Here is an 8,873-nt window from a genome sequence, read left to right as displayed (position 1 = left end):
TGATGGTAAAAAAAAAAAAAAAAAAAAAAAAAAAAAAAAAAGTCCACGTGTAAGCAACCAGAATAAACCAAATCAAAGCTGTGCCTGCAAAAAGAAAGGTTTTGGTGCAATTTAAACTTTGAAAATAAAGAATACATAGAAAAATATTTTTTTAAAAAAGAAAAAGGAAAAAAGGCCAAAATAATGGCAAAGAAAAAAAGCGAGAGAGGTAGAAATACAAAGAAAGAAAAACAGATTTTAGATTCTCAAAAGTGTGACAATCCAACAGATATTAGAAATAACCACATCTTCATCATTATTGTTACTTCAGCTTTAGTCAAACAGCTCTATCAGTTTTCCAGAATGTCAGGGTTTGACATCTGTCTCCTTAATACCAAGAAGACTGCAAAAAAGCAACCATCACTCAAGTGAAAATTACACTCCTTATCTCAGAAGAGTCCATGAAATTCGGGCAACTTCAAGTAAAGGGTCAGCTCTCAAACACAGTGTTTTCGAAAACGACTATGACTATCTTAAACATATATATAGCTATGCAAATTCCACGTTTCCTTTCATGCTATTTTCAGATTGTTTTTCAAATTAAACATTAGGCTCTGCAGCACACAGAGGATGTTAGATTAAAGGGCCAGTCTCGTTCCACAAGGTTTCGGTTTTCCGCATTTGCCTAGAAATAGCTCTTCTCTGGGTGGGCCAGGTGAAATGTAACAAAGTTATTGTTACCTCACTTCCCTTGGCTTTTTGGGTGGAGAAGCCAGATGAAAGAGAAAAAGAGAAGAAGAAAAATAAAGGAGTGGCCAGAGAGAAAGAACAAGGAGAGGGAGATGCTGTTTTGGATTCAATGAGGTCAGATGGATCTACCACCAGATTTTTTGTTGTTGTTTAAAGAACAAATAGAGAAGAGGTTAAAAAAGAAAAATCGGGCTTGTAGCAATGATGAAACCAGAAATGCCTGCCTCTTGCACTGGACATCAGTGCTGGTTTGCCCAAGATGTGACAAAGCAAGTGCACACAGACCCCGTGTGTTCAGGTCGCACTGGACTGTTTCCTGTCAACCAGATGGGGCTTTTGGCTGCATTTGATTCATTTACACAACAGTGATGAGTCTTGGCTGGGAGTTAAAAGAGAAATGTTCTGCTTGAGTACTTAATATTATACCAGAAATGAGTGCACCATCACACTTTTTAAAGGGCTCCTTCTACAGTTTCTTCATTAAATTATATAACCTGGCACAACTCGTCAGTTTTCTTTAATTTAGAGTGTACCAGCAGATTTCTTCCCAGCCAGAGGAGTATGCTTCTAATTATGTGACCGGTTCAGTAACTGAAGTATACCATACGATTAGCAAGGAGATTGAAGGGCAGTTTTGACAAGCCCTAAGCCTGTCAGGGACATGAACTTAAGACTTTAGGCCAACAACTGACCCTTTCCTGCCTCTAGTATCTGAATAATTCACAATTTTCATTCTGGGGGAGGGGATAGTGTTTATATATCTCACAGACCTTATTTTTAGCAAACTTAACAATAGCTGGAAAAGAAGGGCTTTGCACTTCTACAGAAAAGCAGTGCTTCCAAAAAGCCATTCCCTCCATCTCCTGTTATAATTTATGTTATGATGAAGCTATAAATCAGTCATCATACCAGTTAATTTTTTTTTCAACAGCTATTACATTTGCTAGTTTTGCTTCAGGACATGAAGTAACAAACACAATTGTTATCAAGGAATAAATTGAGCGGAATAACAGCCTTGCTGTGCAGCTTTCTCCAGGAAGGTGGTGATGGAAGATGATTCTCTGTGGTTCACACTATCTACTCACCTCTTCCTCCTCCAGTAACAGCACTAAGAAAGTCAGCAAGCCTCTTGAACACTGAGCTCATGATTCTTTTAACAGTCAGATACAGATGCTCAAAAGTACATCTTTCAAAACCCCAAACAAAGGCATTTCCCTTGGCCTCTAGGAATCCCTCACTTCACTTTGGGTGGTTGTTGCTTCTGTAACGTATTCTATGATGCTTCAGAAGCTGGAACCTTATCTCCTTAGCATATCCCAAACCCTCTCCCAGTGCCATAGGTTGCTCCTTTCCCTCTGGTAACCAGTGCAAATGGTCAAGAGAGATTTAAAGTGCCTCTAAGTTAATGGCATCTGCAAACCAGGAAAGTGAATGCCCTCATCATCAAGTCACCCACATTACTAATCCTAATCATACATGAGACCTACGGCACAGATTGAATGGACATGGTTTTATTGTTTCTCTTTTTCTTTTGATAATATTTGAAATGACAAAAAGGATATTTTCTTTATTCCCTGCTCTGAAAGTGTGAGATAAACTTGAATGTGCCTACTTTAAGGAAAGGAAAAATACTTACCTCCTAGGAGAATATGAGATATATGCATGCAAAATATTCAACTATTGAATCCATGCAAAAATTTTCAACTATTTGTTGAGTTTCTAGTAGGTGCCAGATATGTGCTAACTGCTACAAGCACAATTGCTAGATTACTTACATACATTATTAATTAGCCTTATCACCCAATTCTGGTCTACCTTACCACTCAGAGCAAGAAAATCAGGATCTTGTGCAAACATCACTGGGCTGGAATTTAAGACACTCGAGTTCAGAATGAAGTGCCCCCACTCCCCCAATCTTGCTAAGACCTCATATCCAAATAGATTAATTTTGGGTTCAATCATTGAAATGGGTCCCCCCAGTCCTTTCCAGCTCTTCAGTTATACCATCTTAAAAGACTACTGCAAAAGATACTCTGCATCATTAGCTATTGAGGAAATGCAAAAAAACAAAACGAAACAAAAAAACCAATAATGAGCTATGACCACACACCTGTCAGAATAGCCAAAATAAAAAAATAGTAACACCACCAAATGTGGGAAAGAATGCACATAAATGTGATCATTTATACACTGTGGGTAGGATACTACATAGTACAGTAGCTCTAGAAAACAATTTGGCCGTTTCTCATAAAACTAAACATGCAACCACAATATACCTCTGTAACTGGACATTACAGAGAAATGAAAATGTAGGTTTACATAGAAACCTGTGTATCGCTATTCATATCAGATTTATTCATATTTGCTTAAAATTGGAAGCAGCTCTGATGTCTTCAATGCATGAATGGTTAAACAAACCATAGTATATTCATACCACAGAATACCACTCAGCAATAACAAGGAACAAGCTACTGATATACACAGCATCTCTGATGAATCTCCAGGGCATCATGCAAAATGTTGAAAAACACAATGCCAAAAGGTCACATACTATATGATTATTATATAATATTCTTAAAATTACAAAATTATTTTAGAAATGGAAACAGATTAGTAGTTGCCAGAAGTCATAGATGAAAGAGGGGTGAAGTGGAAAGGATGTGGCACAAATGTCAGTAAGAGGAATCCTTGTGGTGATGGATTTGTTCTGTACCTTGACTGGATCAGTGCCAATATTCTAGACATTGTAGTTCAGTTTTTCAAGGTGTTGCCATTGGGGGAAACCGGGTAAAGGTTATAAGTTATGCAGTACACAGCATTACTCAGTATTATTTCTTATGACTACACGTAAATCTATAATGACCTCAAATAAACAGTTTAAGTGAAAAAAAAAAATACTGCAGGGGTGTCTGGGTGGCTCAGTCAGTTAAGCATCTGATTCTTGGTTTCAGCTCAGGTCATGATCTCATACTTTGTGAGTTCAAGACCCATGTCAGGCTCTGCACTGTCAGCACAGAGTCTGCTTGAGATTCTCTCTCTCTCTCTCTCTCTCTCTCTCTCTCTCTACCCCCCCCCCCGCCGTATCTCTCTCTCAAAGTAAATAAACTTAAAAAAAACCTGCAATCAAAAAAAGAAAGAAAGAAAAAAATACTGTCCATTCTGATTGTGTTGTGCTTGCTGATTCCCACTTGAAGCCTAATGAAAATCTTGGGGAAGCCTAGGGGAAAAGAGGTCATGCGTCTTTTGACTATGAAGGCCCTCCCCTTGACTATGAAGCTCTGTTTGTAATGCCAAATGCAAGGAGAAGTGTGGGTCTGGCATCAGCAGCTGTGTGGAAGCTCCAAGACTGGGTCCAGAGACCCTCTCAAGTTGTAAGATGTAAGTCGCCTCTCCAGGGAAAAAGTGCCCCAGCTGAATACTGTCCTGGCCACTTAATAAGCTATTTGCAGGGCTGTGCTAATGAAGTTAAAGTAGTTTGCTTCTGTTGGCAGGAGCACAAATCTGGTGCTAATGGCTATTCTTCTGAGAAATCCAGGTGCCCTGCATACCAGACCCTCCACTAGCAAATGCCGACTTAGAGAAGCTAACACTCCATCCCTTTCTGATGATAAAAAGATAATAAGAGATGGAAGGGCTCTGAGGCCTGACCAAGCAAGTTCACTCAAAGTCCATGGAGGGAATACTAGAACTAACAAAAGCCAGCATTTACTGAACACTCTTGGTGCACTTCCATGCATTATCTCATTTAATCCACACAGGAATCTGAAGAATTAGGTGTAATTATCCTTATGGTTTATAGAGGTGGTAGCTAAACTTCAGAGAGGTTAAGTGACATACCCAAGGTAAGAAGGGACAAGGTCAGGATTTCACCTGAGGCACAGAGCTGAGTTCTCAAACCCCATGTGGAATAGCAGGCCTTCCCAAAAGGCGTGCAGAACACAGATACCAGAATAGGGACAAGATGCAGCCTGAGACACTGATCAGGTACACTTTAATAGAGAAAAGAAATTAGAACCTACTTTTTTATAGCCATTTGAAAATTTACAACAGCTCAGGTTTTAATGGCATAGATTTCCTGAAGCTAGTAATTATTCTTTTGGGTGTACAACTTTAATGCCTAAGACCCATCTCCAGAGAAGGCTCTAGAGTGGCTACACCATGTGGTGCCCTGCGCCCTCTGATTCTGACACTGGAACATTCCAGTCTGCATTGGAGTTAGCATCTAGGAAGTTATTTCACATGCTCATGTAAAAGCTGTACTTTTGCTTTAGATATAATTTGGTTTCATTTTCCTATATTTTTTCTTCTAACAGAAGAAGTATGTGTGACTATCTTTATCATCATCATCATCAGTAAACAGCTTCTCCTCAACTCAAAGAATTATATTAAATCTCTTAATTGTTATTTCATGATGATAGTTAAAGTCTGACCCTTGATAAAACTACAATAAATCACTATTTGTCTCAGAAATGAAAAAAAGAAGGCATGTTTCTAAAAACAAAAGTTGAACATTATTAATTCATTCATTAATATAACTACAGGTTTCTATGGCCTTAGAAAATGATCATTCAAAATAGTTATTAATAATAAAGGAGTATAGGGGCACATGGGTGGCTCAGTCCATTAAGCTTCTGACTTCAGCTCAGGTCATGATCTTGCGGTTTGTAGGTTTGGGCCCCATGTCAGGCTCTGTGCTGACTACTTAGAGCCTAGATCCTTCTTCAAATTCTGTGTCTCCCTCTCTCTTTGACCCTCTCCCCCTTCATGCACTCCCTCGCTCTCTCTCTCTCTCAAAAATAAAATAAATGAGTATAAATATTTGACCTTTTTATAACCTTAATTATTAAATTCAATAAAATTAATGTACTTTGATAACTTTTTGGATGTTTGCTACATGGTTAACTTTTCCAACTTTGATATGACCTGTCTCAAATATTCTGAAGAAATGGAACAATTATGATTTAAAGTCAATTTTCTGAATATTTAAAAGCCTATAAATTCCTGTAAGCAATTTATATTTAAACAGCCTTAATTTGTATAAATATTTATTGTGAACTTGTAAAATCAGATGTTTTGCAGGATATACATAGCAATTTCTTCCTCCCCCCCCCCAAAAAAAAATCATTTAACTCACTAACGAGGCAATCCAATGAAGAATATCTAAAATTCAGATTCGTGTAACCTGTTATTCCTTCTCATCCTCAATCTAAAGGTCCTACTTGTTAGGAAAAGTTATCAAATTAAGCCCTGGTGGCCAAGCAAACTACGTCAGTAACTACCACAAAGCATCCAGTTTACCCAGGGGGAAAAATATTGGAACATTTTAAAACATCTGCAAGCGCGAAATAAGAAAGTATCAGATCAAAGAGAGGAAGCTAGTTACAAGGTCAGTTGTGCAATTAATAGGCAAAGACAAAAAGTCTCATACAAATTCAGAAGTATTCATTTTCCCTTCCTTCATGGAAAGTATCAAATCCATGTTTGGGAACAATAACAAAGGAAATTTAAAAAGTGCCACTTTTGAATAATACAATTAGTAGACTTGTGTCATGCCAGATATATAAAGACAACTGATTCCAGAGATTATTCCTGAAGGATGGGTGGCTCTTGGAAATCAGTAACCATGAGCAGTTAATGGTGTTGGTGAGAGTCTCTGACAGGAACTCTTAGAAGAACACTGTTCTACAAAATAATAACAATTAGAGTAATGTTAGTAAATAACTGAAATTTTTTAAAAAACAAAAATGTATTCTGGAAGAATACTCAAAGTAGTAGATGAATAATTCGAAACACATTTAAAATATTACAGAACAGCTGGACAGTTTGCAGCTGCAATAACAAAAGCATAAAGGTTTACATCAAGCATTTGTTTTGAAAACTCCAAGATTCTAGTAACTTACTGTTTTATTCACAGAGAAACTCACTGTTTTGAGAGCTGAGATCACGTGGAAATGACAAGTTACCAAACTCACTTCCCTACCAATTTCCTGATTCAGATATTGAGTGATAGTTCAGCTTACTAATCCCACGAAGTAAGAGTAAGTTCCAGTTAAGTAAGTAACTATGTAATCAACATATATTGACTAAGCACCTACTAAGTGCATTTACAGTTGACCCTTGAACAATGCTGGGGCTAGAGGTGCCAATCACCCAAAGAAATCAAAACTTGCATATAACCTTTGACTCCCCCAAAACTTAACTACTGATAGCCTATTGCTGACAGGAAGCCTTACTGATAACATAATCAACTAACACATATTTTGTATATTATATGTATTATACACTGTATTCTTACAAGAAAGTAAGCTAGACAAAAGAAAGTCATAAGGAAGAGAAAATACATTCACAGTACTATCCTGTATTTATTGAAAAAAAAATGCACATATAAGTGAACCTGCACTGTTCAAACCTGTGTTTTCAAGGGTCAACTATACTGAGGTAAACACGGAGAATAGTGGTGAATACACACATTCCTGACCTCATGGAAGTTACTTTTTTAGCAGCAGAGACAATGTCAAAGAACAATTAATTACAATTATGGTGAATTCTCTGAAGGGAAAATACAGGGTGATGTGAAAATGTATAATGAGTTTAGATATGGTCTAGGATATTAGGAAAGGTATCCTTAAGAAAGTGGAATTTGAGCTAAGGTCTCAGTAAATCCTCAGGCAGATCCACCAGATGTTGAATAGGACAGGATAGCTGGGAGAGTGAGGTTGGAGAACAGTCCAGGCAGCATTAGTTCTAGAGACACTGCAATGGCTCCATGACTGAAAGGAGCACGTCACATTTATAAAATTCAAAAGAAAGTCTGTGTAACTATGGCCATGTAGAAACCTTCAGCAAAATGTCCAGGAAAAAGATGATGACAACTTGGACTATAGTGGCAACAGTGGGAATAAAGGGAGGTAAATGAATTTGAAAGCTATTTTCCAAATTAAATTAATTAGACTTGTAGATGGCTTATATGTGGGAAATTAATGCAAGGAGATGGAGGTTTCCAGGATAGTTTCTGGATTGCAGACTTGCCTGACTAGACTATTTCATTCAACGATTCAACGATCGTTGCCATTCAACGATCTAAAGAACAATTGGATTGTGAAAAGAGTCACACATTCAGTTTTGAACATGCTGTATTTGAGAAAGCCTCAAAGAGTGTGTACCAGGGGTATACATTTGGGAGTCACTGATGTAGAGATTACTGAAACTTAGGCATGGATAAGGTCACCTAGAAACAGAATATGGAGCTAAAAAAAGAGAGAGTCTTTGACTCATTCCTGAGGACTTCCAACATTAAAAAAAAAAAAAAAAAGCAATATTTACCTAACAAGAAATGACAGAAGTGGAAGGAAAAGCAAAAGTTTAATAACAGCATCACCAAAGTCAAGGGAAAACTTTGAATTAAGCCAAAGTCCCAGCGCACCTCACAATTTCAGTAAATTTCTTTGTGGTTACCTAGACACATGGTTTAAACAGTAACTGTGACTATAAATAAACAGCATTTTTGTTCATTTTTGTTTATGTTTGTGTTTTTCCTAGGAACTATAATTTGGATGAAATCTTTAAAGGAAAAGACAGTCTAAGTTCACCATCAAATATGGTTATGGATTTAAATTAATTAAAATAAAATAAAATAATATTAGGTTAAAAATTCAGCATTCAGTTGCAGTAACCACCATTTCACATGCTCAGCAGCACCATGTGCCTAGTGGCTACCATTTTGGACACCGCAGATATAGAACATTTCCATCATTATATAATAGTTCTATTGGACAGCCTAGTCTTAAGATTCTCCTGTATCAATGAGGAGCCATGATTAAGTGAGCCAAAAATGAAGCAATGTCCCAAGTATTAAAACACTGTCCACATTTTAGGTGAGGAAGTCAGGAGAAGAGAGGATGACAAGGGCCAAAAAGAACATAAAACATGGCATTTGTCTCCATTAGAGATGAGAGAACTGGGGCAGATGATGAATGTGTTTCAGAATGTATTCAAAGGGGAAAGGGCACAAAGTTGGATTGAGAAACTTGCAAACTAGCGACAAAGAATGCAAGGTCTTTTAAGTTCAAGCTCTGACATGAGGGGAAGAGGGTTTCTTCAAGCAGGGAGACAACCCTATTACAGGTGCCCTTTTGACATACTTG

Source organism: Panthera leo, chromosome A3, assembly GCF_018350215.1.
Source record: "Panthera leo isolate Ple1 chromosome A3, P.leo_Ple1_pat1.1, whole genome shotgun sequence".
In the NCBI taxonomy this organism is placed as follows: Eukaryota; Metazoa; Chordata; class Mammalia; order Carnivora; family Felidae; genus Panthera; species Panthera leo.
The sequence above is the reverse complement of the archived record's forward strand: the minus strand, read 5'-3'. Positions refer to the sequence as shown.